The sequence below is a fragment of the Lissotriton vulgaris genome, unplaced genomic scaffold, assembly GCF_964263255.1.
Source record: "Lissotriton vulgaris unplaced genomic scaffold, aLisVul1.2 SCAFFOLD_2376, whole genome shotgun sequence".
Classification (NCBI taxonomy): domain Eukaryota; kingdom Metazoa; phylum Chordata; class Amphibia; order Caudata; family Salamandridae; genus Lissotriton; species Lissotriton vulgaris.
The window spans coordinates 213,234-221,910 of record NW_028246622.1 but is presented as its reverse complement, the minus strand read 5'-3'; the positions used below and the strand labels follow the sequence as shown (position 1 = coordinate 221,910).

At 49.2% G+C, this 8,677-nt stretch overlaps 1 non-coding gene across 1 annotated transcript; it reads right to left on the bottom strand.

Annotated features, from left to right (window-relative positions):
- Window positions 1–8,309: 8,309 nt before the first annotated feature.
- Window positions 8,310–8,382, bottom strand: TRNAV-AAC (transfer RNA valine (anticodon AAC)). Its single transcript has one exon. It is a non-coding gene; the product is annotated as a tRNA-Val (tRNA).
- Between the last annotated feature and the right edge of the window lie 295 nt (window positions 8,383–8,677).

Here is an 8,677-nt window from a genome sequence, read left to right as displayed (position 1 = left end):
GAAAATCCGTTCCGCTCGCGGATTATGCAGATTTTTGGTAAATTCGCAATCCGCGAGATTCGCGAATTTCCTGCAAAATCCGCGAGCGGAACGGATTGGGTCAAAAGTTCAAGCTGACTTTTGTAACTCTTTTAGAATGGCTCCGGCAAGCTGCCAGAGCCATTCTAAAATAGTTACACAAGTCAGCTTCAACAGGAAGCTCTAATAGATAAAGTAAAGCAGGTGCTGCTCAAATTCAGTTACACAATCATTAATCACCCCAAACTTGGGGTGATTAATGATTGTGTAACTTAATTTGACCTTCAACTCGAGCACCTGCTTTACTTTATCTATTAGTGCTTCCTGTTGAAGCTATTTGTAGCTATTTTAGAATGGCGCTGGCAGCTTGCCGGCGCCATTCTAAGTGGGGCTGAGGGCAGAAGGGCACAAAAGTGGGACAGAGGGCAGAAGGGGACAAAAAATGAGTGGGGCAGAGGGCAGAAGGGCACAGAAACTAGTGGTACAGAGGGCAGATGGGCATAAAAAACGAGAGGGTGGCAGTGATTAACCAGGCAAAAAAAAAACCCTGCGAAAACGCAAAGCGCCTTGCGAACACCCGCGAACACGCAAAGCGCCCCGCGAACACGCAAAAAATAAAAAAATCTGCAAATTCGCACAAATTCGCGGATTGCAAATTTGCAAATCCGCAAATTCACGGATTGCTAATTCGCAAAATTCGCCCATGCTTAGTGTCCTTCCCCAAAGTCTCCCCTGGCCAGTCGTGTGTGGATGCCGCTGTGCCGGAATATGAAGGAGTCATGTGTGCTCCCCGGGTACTGTGCCACTATGTCCGTGATGTATCTCTTAGCATTGCACACCATCTGGATGTTGAGGGAGTGGTAGGACTTGCGGTTGCGGTACATGTATTCCGTTTGTGCTGGTGGGCAGATGTGGATGTGGATACAGTCAATACATCCTATTATATGTGGAAATTGTGCAACGTTGTAAAATTGATGCTTGGTCTCATTCAAGTCCTGTTGGCTGGTGGGGAATGAGATGTAGTGGTGTAGCCGGGTCAGCATTGCATCCAGGAAATTCCTTAGGCAGCGGGACATGGTGGGCTGGGATATCCCCCCTGCAACAGTGACTATCCCCTGGAGCTTCCGGAGGCCAGAAGGTGCAGGCTGCACAATACCTGGACATGTGTGGGCACGGCATTGGTCCTCCTTGTTTGGTGCTGCATCAGGGGGTCTAGGTCCTGGATCAGCTTGATGATCATTGCCCCATTCAGGCGGTAATTAACGTAGATTTGCTCCCTGGTTTGGCCCAGAAGGGTGACCCGCTGGCGGAATATCCGCTCCTGGATCTTACGTCTGTTCCGTGTTGCTCGCTGTAGCCTTCGCCGCCTGACCACCATGTAGAGTCCTGGCATTGTCAGAGTCCTCATGCTCCAGCTGCATATCCTTAAGTGTGTTTGGTTAGGCCTGCACCTGTTGGTAGTTTGTAAAAGTTTTTTTGATTTTTTTTTTCCTTACTGGTTACCACCTGGTTTTGGTTCTCCTTAAATTGCGCGTCGCAAATAGCGATTTTCGGAATTTTCGCATTCTGCGATTTTCATGAATAGCGATTGCGATTGTTTTGCGATTTCACAAATTATTTCGCAGATTCCATGGTTTCTCGCAATTTCAGAATCGCAAATGGCCTTCTTCCAGGATTCTGCGATTTTATTTGCGAAATCGCTATTTTTCTTTAGCGAATTCGCTTTTTTACCGATTACACTGTCATGAATTCCTTTTACTCAAATTGCGATCGCAATTGCTTTTTCGCAGCTATTGCGATCGCACTTTGGCTTCATGAATCTAGCTGTTGGCCTCCTCTCCTGTGCTATGCTTTTCCACCGTTCGTGATGATTCCCCGGGTACTGGCCCGTGCGAGACAGTTCCCCTCGGAGCTCATTCTAATCACTCCTCTTTGGAGGGCTCAGGCTTGGTTTCCAGTTCTTCTGGAAATGAGCTGCTCGACGCTGCTCCTTCTTCCTCACAAATGGAACCTGTTGCTGGACCCTCTTCACGAACCACACCCCCTAGTTCTGTCAGGTCAGCTCCATATGGTAGCATGGAGGATTTCGGGGGACGCTGGAAAGTCCCAGGGTTATCTGGAGACGCTTCCCAATTTATCAGGTAAGCTTGGGCCCCCAACACACACAAGCGTTATGCATCAATTTGGAAACATTGGTTTAATTGGTGCTCACAAAGGTCGGTGGATCCCGCTACAGCAGATCTCGCTTTGATTATCAATTTCTTAGCCTCCATGGCCTCGTCTGGGCTAGCTTATAGAATGGTTAACAATTTTCGTTCTGCTATTTCTGCGGGTCATGTGTCTATTGATGGCAAACCCGCAGGGGAACATCCCTTGATTTCAAAATTGTTGAGAGGCATCCGGATGGTAAAACCTCCTTGCCCTAAATACGTTGCCTTGTGGGATGTGTCTGTTGTTTCGCGCTTCCTGAATTCCTGGCCTTCAAACTCTTTATTGACCCGTAAGCAGCTCTCAGCTAAACTGACTATGTTATTGTGTTTGGTTTCCTACAAACGGGTTTCTGATGTTCAGGCCTTGGATCTCGCAGGGCGTACTTTCTCCCTAGAGGGAGTCACTTTTGTTCTCAGTCTGGCCCCAGTGACAAAACTGGCCTCTGGGGCACAAAACTGGCCCCACCCCTCCGGCCCACCTGTGAAATGCCCAGTGCCCGCTACGGCCAGTCCGGCCTTGCCAGACCCTGACTTTCACCTCCATGGCTCTGGACCCCTGCTCCCCATCCTAGATGCCGACAAGCACCTCATTCACCTGCCTCTTTCTGACACTAAACATCACCGGGTAGAGCTTCAAAAAGTTAGCTCCTTGGACTGCGACGTGGTCTGGGACACTCTTTTGAGTAGCTGCGCGCTTTATAAATACGTTATAACATGACATAACATAACACTAATCACGTTAGGTGAGGCAGGTAGTGCTGATTTACTGAAGCCGGGGGTCCTCAGCCAGGCCTGGGTCGGGATGCGTCACCCAACGTGCTCTGCGTCAAGGATGCCTGCGCCATGGGGAGATTGCTTTTGTGAAGGAAGGGACCCTTTCCTGCACAAAAACAATCACTGCAGGCCTTTTCCACTTTCAATGCGTACTGTAGAATGCAGCACGCATTGAAAGAGGAAAAAAACGAGAGGGATTACGAGCCCAATGTAGCATCGTGCTACACATAATCACAGACTCTGGTTGCAGTTTACTGGAGCTCCATTTGGTGCATCCTGCTCATACCCTGTCCCTACTCTAACTGCTCTAGTTCCTGTCCCCGGCTCCTCCTGTTCCGGCTCCTCCCTTTAACCCCACCCCCCAACCACCAGACTACATCACACAATCCTACGCCCAAGAAGGATCAGAATCCAGCAGAGTGCAAGCAGCAGTGAAGCCGCGTGTTAATAAGTGGCCTTGAGGATTTACCTGCACTGTAATAGCCTACACAATTAGTTACTTGCAGCCTTATGTTTTTGTATTTCTTGGTAGAATCAAGTAAATGATTTTTTGTTAAAATATAAATAAAACATTTAAAGAAGTTACAAATGTAAGACTCAATTCTACTTAGCATTTTAAGGCCCATTTTCTTGCATATTTAAAATGCAGAAAATCCTGGCATGAATGTTAGTTCACTGCTCCATTGTTTGGTTCCTGTGAAGTCTTGTCATGTAGTTTTTGACTGCAGCCTTGGAGGGGTCATAAACTGTTTTCCAAGATTTAATTTAGAAAGTCTTCTCCTCCAACTAACCAAAGAATTTCAGCCCAGTAGTTGGGGGTTTGTCTGCTTGCACGAGTTGTGCCTTTCCATTACATCTCTACAAATGCAGTACTCTGCGCTCACTAGGAGGCAGTGCATTTTCAATTTGACTATTTACAAGACTAATGCTCCTGGCAAAAACAGATAACACAAAGACAATGTCTAATGTTCATAACAGCTTGTTTGCAATGGGTTTTTGTATTTTATGTGACGGTGATCTACAAATAAAATCGAGTCACCTTATTAAGGTTATTGTTTACCACTGGGGTGTGAATAAAACCTAGTATTTAAAAAAATTTAAAAAAAGAATGGGAGCCGGATTATGAAAACAGACTGGGGGCGCCAGGAACTCTTACAGTGAGAGTCCAGGCGCTGGCTTCAGGGGGGCTGGAGTGTGCAATGTGCTGGAGTGTGCAGTGCTTGTTTAGAGAGGTTGAAATCCCACATGGACCAAGGCTAGAAAACGCTCCTGAGATAACATACACACATGACTAGTACTCACATTATCAAGGATATTGGTAGCAGCTTCACCTTCCATGAAGCCCGGATAGCTCAGTCGGTAGAGCATCAGACTTTTAATCTGAGGGTCTAGGGTTCAAGTCCCTATTCGGGCGGAAGAAGTTTTTTCTGGTATTCAGCAGATTTGAAATGGAGGTTTTTAACAGGAAATGATTTTGCTTTTTACTCTTTTATTTCGATCGCTCTAACTTTCCTCTGTTGTCATCCGGGTTTCTCAAAACCAGTAGCGACTCCACCTGTTACAGAAGTTTCCACTTACATTTGAATCAATCGCTGTTTTCTGCCCACGCGGCCAACTGTGACGTCTAAAATTCTGCATTTAATGCATTTATGGTCTCAGTGATGGGAAACAAACTCCAAAGCCCTCTGATTCAAGCAAACTTCTAATTTATACCAACCCACCCGTCCTGCCAGTGCTGCCAGGGGGCCGGGTCGAGCTTTGACACCGGTTTATTAGGTTTCGCTGGGGGGCGGAGCCGTTAGGCTCCTCCTCCAGCGAAATCTGTAGTTTCTAGTATGGGTGACTTTACCCCGCCTCTCTGCTTCATTGGCTAGCTCCATAAATGGAGGCTAGCCATTGGAACAGAGAGGCGTCCGTCAATGCCGGACCAGACACGGGGGCGTTCCCGAGATTCTTTGGCTTTTGCCGACGTCACGCGACGCCGGGAACGCCCCCGTGTCTGGTCCGGCATTGCCGGCACCCGCCTTCCGTCGTCAGCGTCTCTCCTCCCCCTTTCCCGCCCCCTCCCGCTTGTTTCTTGTTGCCCGCCGCGTCTCTCCTCCCCTTTCCCGCCCCCTCCCGCTTGTTTCTTGGTGTCCGCCGCGTCTCTCCTCCCCCTTTCCCGCCCCCTCCCGCTTCTTTCCTCATGGCCGCCTTCCTGCTCCAAGGCCGTCGTCAGCGTCTCTCCTCCCCCTTTCCCGCCCCCTCCCGCTTGTTTCCTCATGGCCGCCTTCCTCCTTCCCCGCCCCCGGAGCCCGGACACAGACTGAGCGCGGCGGCTGCACTCCACCCGGACCCGGCTCCTGGCCGGCGGCTGCACTCCACCCGGACCCGGCTCCTGGCCCCCTCACCCTACCGAAACGGTTCCAGCAGGTTTCTGGGGCCTAACACCCCCGTCCAGCAGGTAAGAACGGCACCCCGGGAGACTGCTAAGCTTATTACTCGAGCTAGAAAAAATGTTGGCGTCAGTTTGCGCTCCAGCATTACGATAAGATATCCGACCTGCCAGAGTGATCGACCACGTCTGAGATCGACCCCACATCCCCCCATTAGAAAAACACTCTCAGACTCCTTCCAGCTCGCATCGCCCCTCCCCCACACACTTATCCCTCAGAGGTGCACGGGATTATCTCTGTGCCCCCTTCCTCCTAACCCCTCTGTCGATGTGCAGTCAAGAGAAAGAACTCCCCCTATGAGGAATCACAGGCCCCGTGACCTTTAACCCCTCCTACAACACAAGCCTGCCTATCATGCACCCCCTCCCCCACCTCACAAGGGGATGTCATTACCTGGCCCGAAGCCCCTCCAAGCTTGCGTTACCTGGGCCCACCCCCTCCATATCCGATTCCACAGACCCCGAGGCCATCACTGTCGGCCTTTACCACCGCCCCCCTCCTCATGAATGATGCCTCCACCGATCACTCTTCTGCCCCCTCCCCCGTCACCTGTCCCCTTCAATTTACCCCTCTCTGCGCCCGAGATCACCCTTCCAATGAGTGCATCATTACTCGCTGCAGAGCATCAATTACAAAGGCGAGCCCTCATCACCCATCGGGATGCAGGAGCGCTGAATGGAAAAACAGCCCACCTCGTGTCCACCCTGCTGTGCCAATATGGAAGCCCCGGGGGGGAAGCCGTAGTGTAACCCCCTCCACCTCTGGGACAAGCAGGGGAGGGGGTCGTGCTTGGCGGGGAGCTGCAGCTTCATTGACTTATAGAGACTTTGGGCTTTGCACCGACCCAAAGCAAGCAGATGAATTCCTGCCGACGAACGCCGCAGCAATTGCGCTAACCGCCCGAGCATCCTAACTGCGGTTCATAAGTGTACAGAGCAGGTGGGTTAGCACCGGCCTCTGCAACAGGCCCATCGTCCCCAGATCTCCGACACAAGTTCAGCTATCCAACTGGGAATGTAACCTCTGTGCCCCGCAGTTCATGAAGAATGCATGATGCCAAGGGGTCAACGGTCCTGCCCCAGAAGTTTCTTCTAAAGTGGTGATCTAATAATCGAATAGTATTAACCTAAAGACAAACTTCAGGTACCTGAATGCATTTGCAATGCATTTGGGCCAAGACCCTAATTGGGAAGGATATGGCTTAACGACCAGAGCTGCCGACATCGGAGCTGGGGAACCAGGCTCGAGCCCCAGATTTGGCTCAACATCCTGTGATTCTGGGCCAATCGATTAATCCCCGCGTGTCTCCCAAAATAAATATGTCCTTGTGTAACGTAACTGGCGCTCAAGTAAAAGCGCTTCAGTACTTTCGGGTCGAGTTCGCGCTATATAAAACCGTAAAAAAATATATAACACGGACTACTCGGTAAACTGCAGCCATCCGGTAAACCTTAGGTATGCTTGACATATGGGCATTATTCACCGCTCCACCCCCGGACTGCCTTCTCACGCAGCTGCTAATTGGATCTATATCATTTGTGACACCTCTTGCCCAGTCCTGGATTTTAAATCAACAGCATGTGCATGCTTTTAGATCTAGTTACCTTATGCTTTATGGTTACGGTGACCAGGTGGTATAATGCTCGTGGTACACGCGCCACTTTTCCAGTGCTGGGCTTTGCCTTACATATTATTGTCATCAGCTGTGTTGGTCCAGTTAAAATGAACCCATACTACAACTCCCAGAATACACTGATATGTACAACAATGTACAGGAATGCAAACATGGTGTTCTTTGACATGGAGCTATCTGATCACCCTGTTAATGGCAAAAAGCGTCACTGGACGTCCCAGCATGGGGAGTGCTGCTACCTTAAAAAAAAAAGCCAGAACATGCTGAAAGTATCAGTGTGTTTACACTGTGTCCTAAGATGAAGTCATTTTAAGAAAAGGTCCGGGACGTCCTCTGACACAGGCTCAGAGAAGCGGGACACGTTCCTCAGGCAACAGTTGTATATTTCTGGTATGTGCTGACTCTGCCCTATCCCACATTTTGGCCTTGATTGCTTACTGGTAATCCTCATTACTCTTACTCAGTTGCGTCTGGTACAGAACAAGAGTGCCGGGTCGTGGAAAAATCCACTGACCTCTGCACGGCCACCGTCTCTCCCCTCAGAAGCAGGAAGCACACAAGTTTCTCTAAGGTGTAGCCTTATGGCTAGATTGGTGACATCGAACCTGGGGAACTGGGTTCAAGTCTCGTCAGGGACACTCAACATCCTGCGATTCTGGGCAAATCACTTAATCTCCCCGCGCCTAACAAAAATGAGTGTGTCCATCTGTAACGAAATAGGTGCTCATGTAAAGCGTTCTGATACAAATTATTTAGGAGTTTGTTGAGCATAATTGTGTTTTGGCCCTGCACGACGTTCACTCTTGCCTTTTTTTAAGCTTTCTGAAGCTATTGGCATTGTAAATGATAATGCCATTTATTTATTTATTTATTTTCAAAACAAACACATAAATAAAAATGTTGTCATTTACAATGCCAATAGCTCAAACTTTTCAAAAGGCGAAACCATTGCATTGTAAATGCTTGTATTGTATTATCCTTAGTTACAACGATTGTCCGCCCGCTTTTCGTTGGCACTCCTGCCTGTGAGTGATGGATGGCAGCGGCTGTCCCGCTGTCTGTAAAGGGACAGAAAGAGTCCGAGTCTGTCTTTGAAGCAGCTGAATGTACAAGGACATTGGAAAGGTAAGAGCGTCGATCACGGGGGTCTCACGTTTTCAGCCCGAGATTGAATCAGAAAAGGAAAAGAATAAAATAATGAACTGTTGTGAGTCGCTTTTTTAAAGAGAAAAAAAAAAGTGTTTCCGCCCGGTCTCGAACCGGGGACCTTTCGCGTGTTAGGCGAACGTGATAACCACTACACTACGGAAACCCATGGGAGGTACCAAGTGGCTCCTTTACATCCAATGAGGAGAGAGCCCTGGAGGCCGCTGGAGAGACGCAGAGATATGGAAGCTTTTCTAACGTTCTCTCACTGAATGCATGAACTCAAGGGTGCACAAGCATCGCCTCTCACTGAATGCACAGTACTCAATGCTGCACAAGCATCACCTCTCACTGAATGCACAGTACTCAATGCTGCACAAGCATCGTCTCTCACTGAATGCACAGTACTCAATGCTGCACAAGCATCGCCTCTCACTGAATGCACAGTACTCAATGCTGCA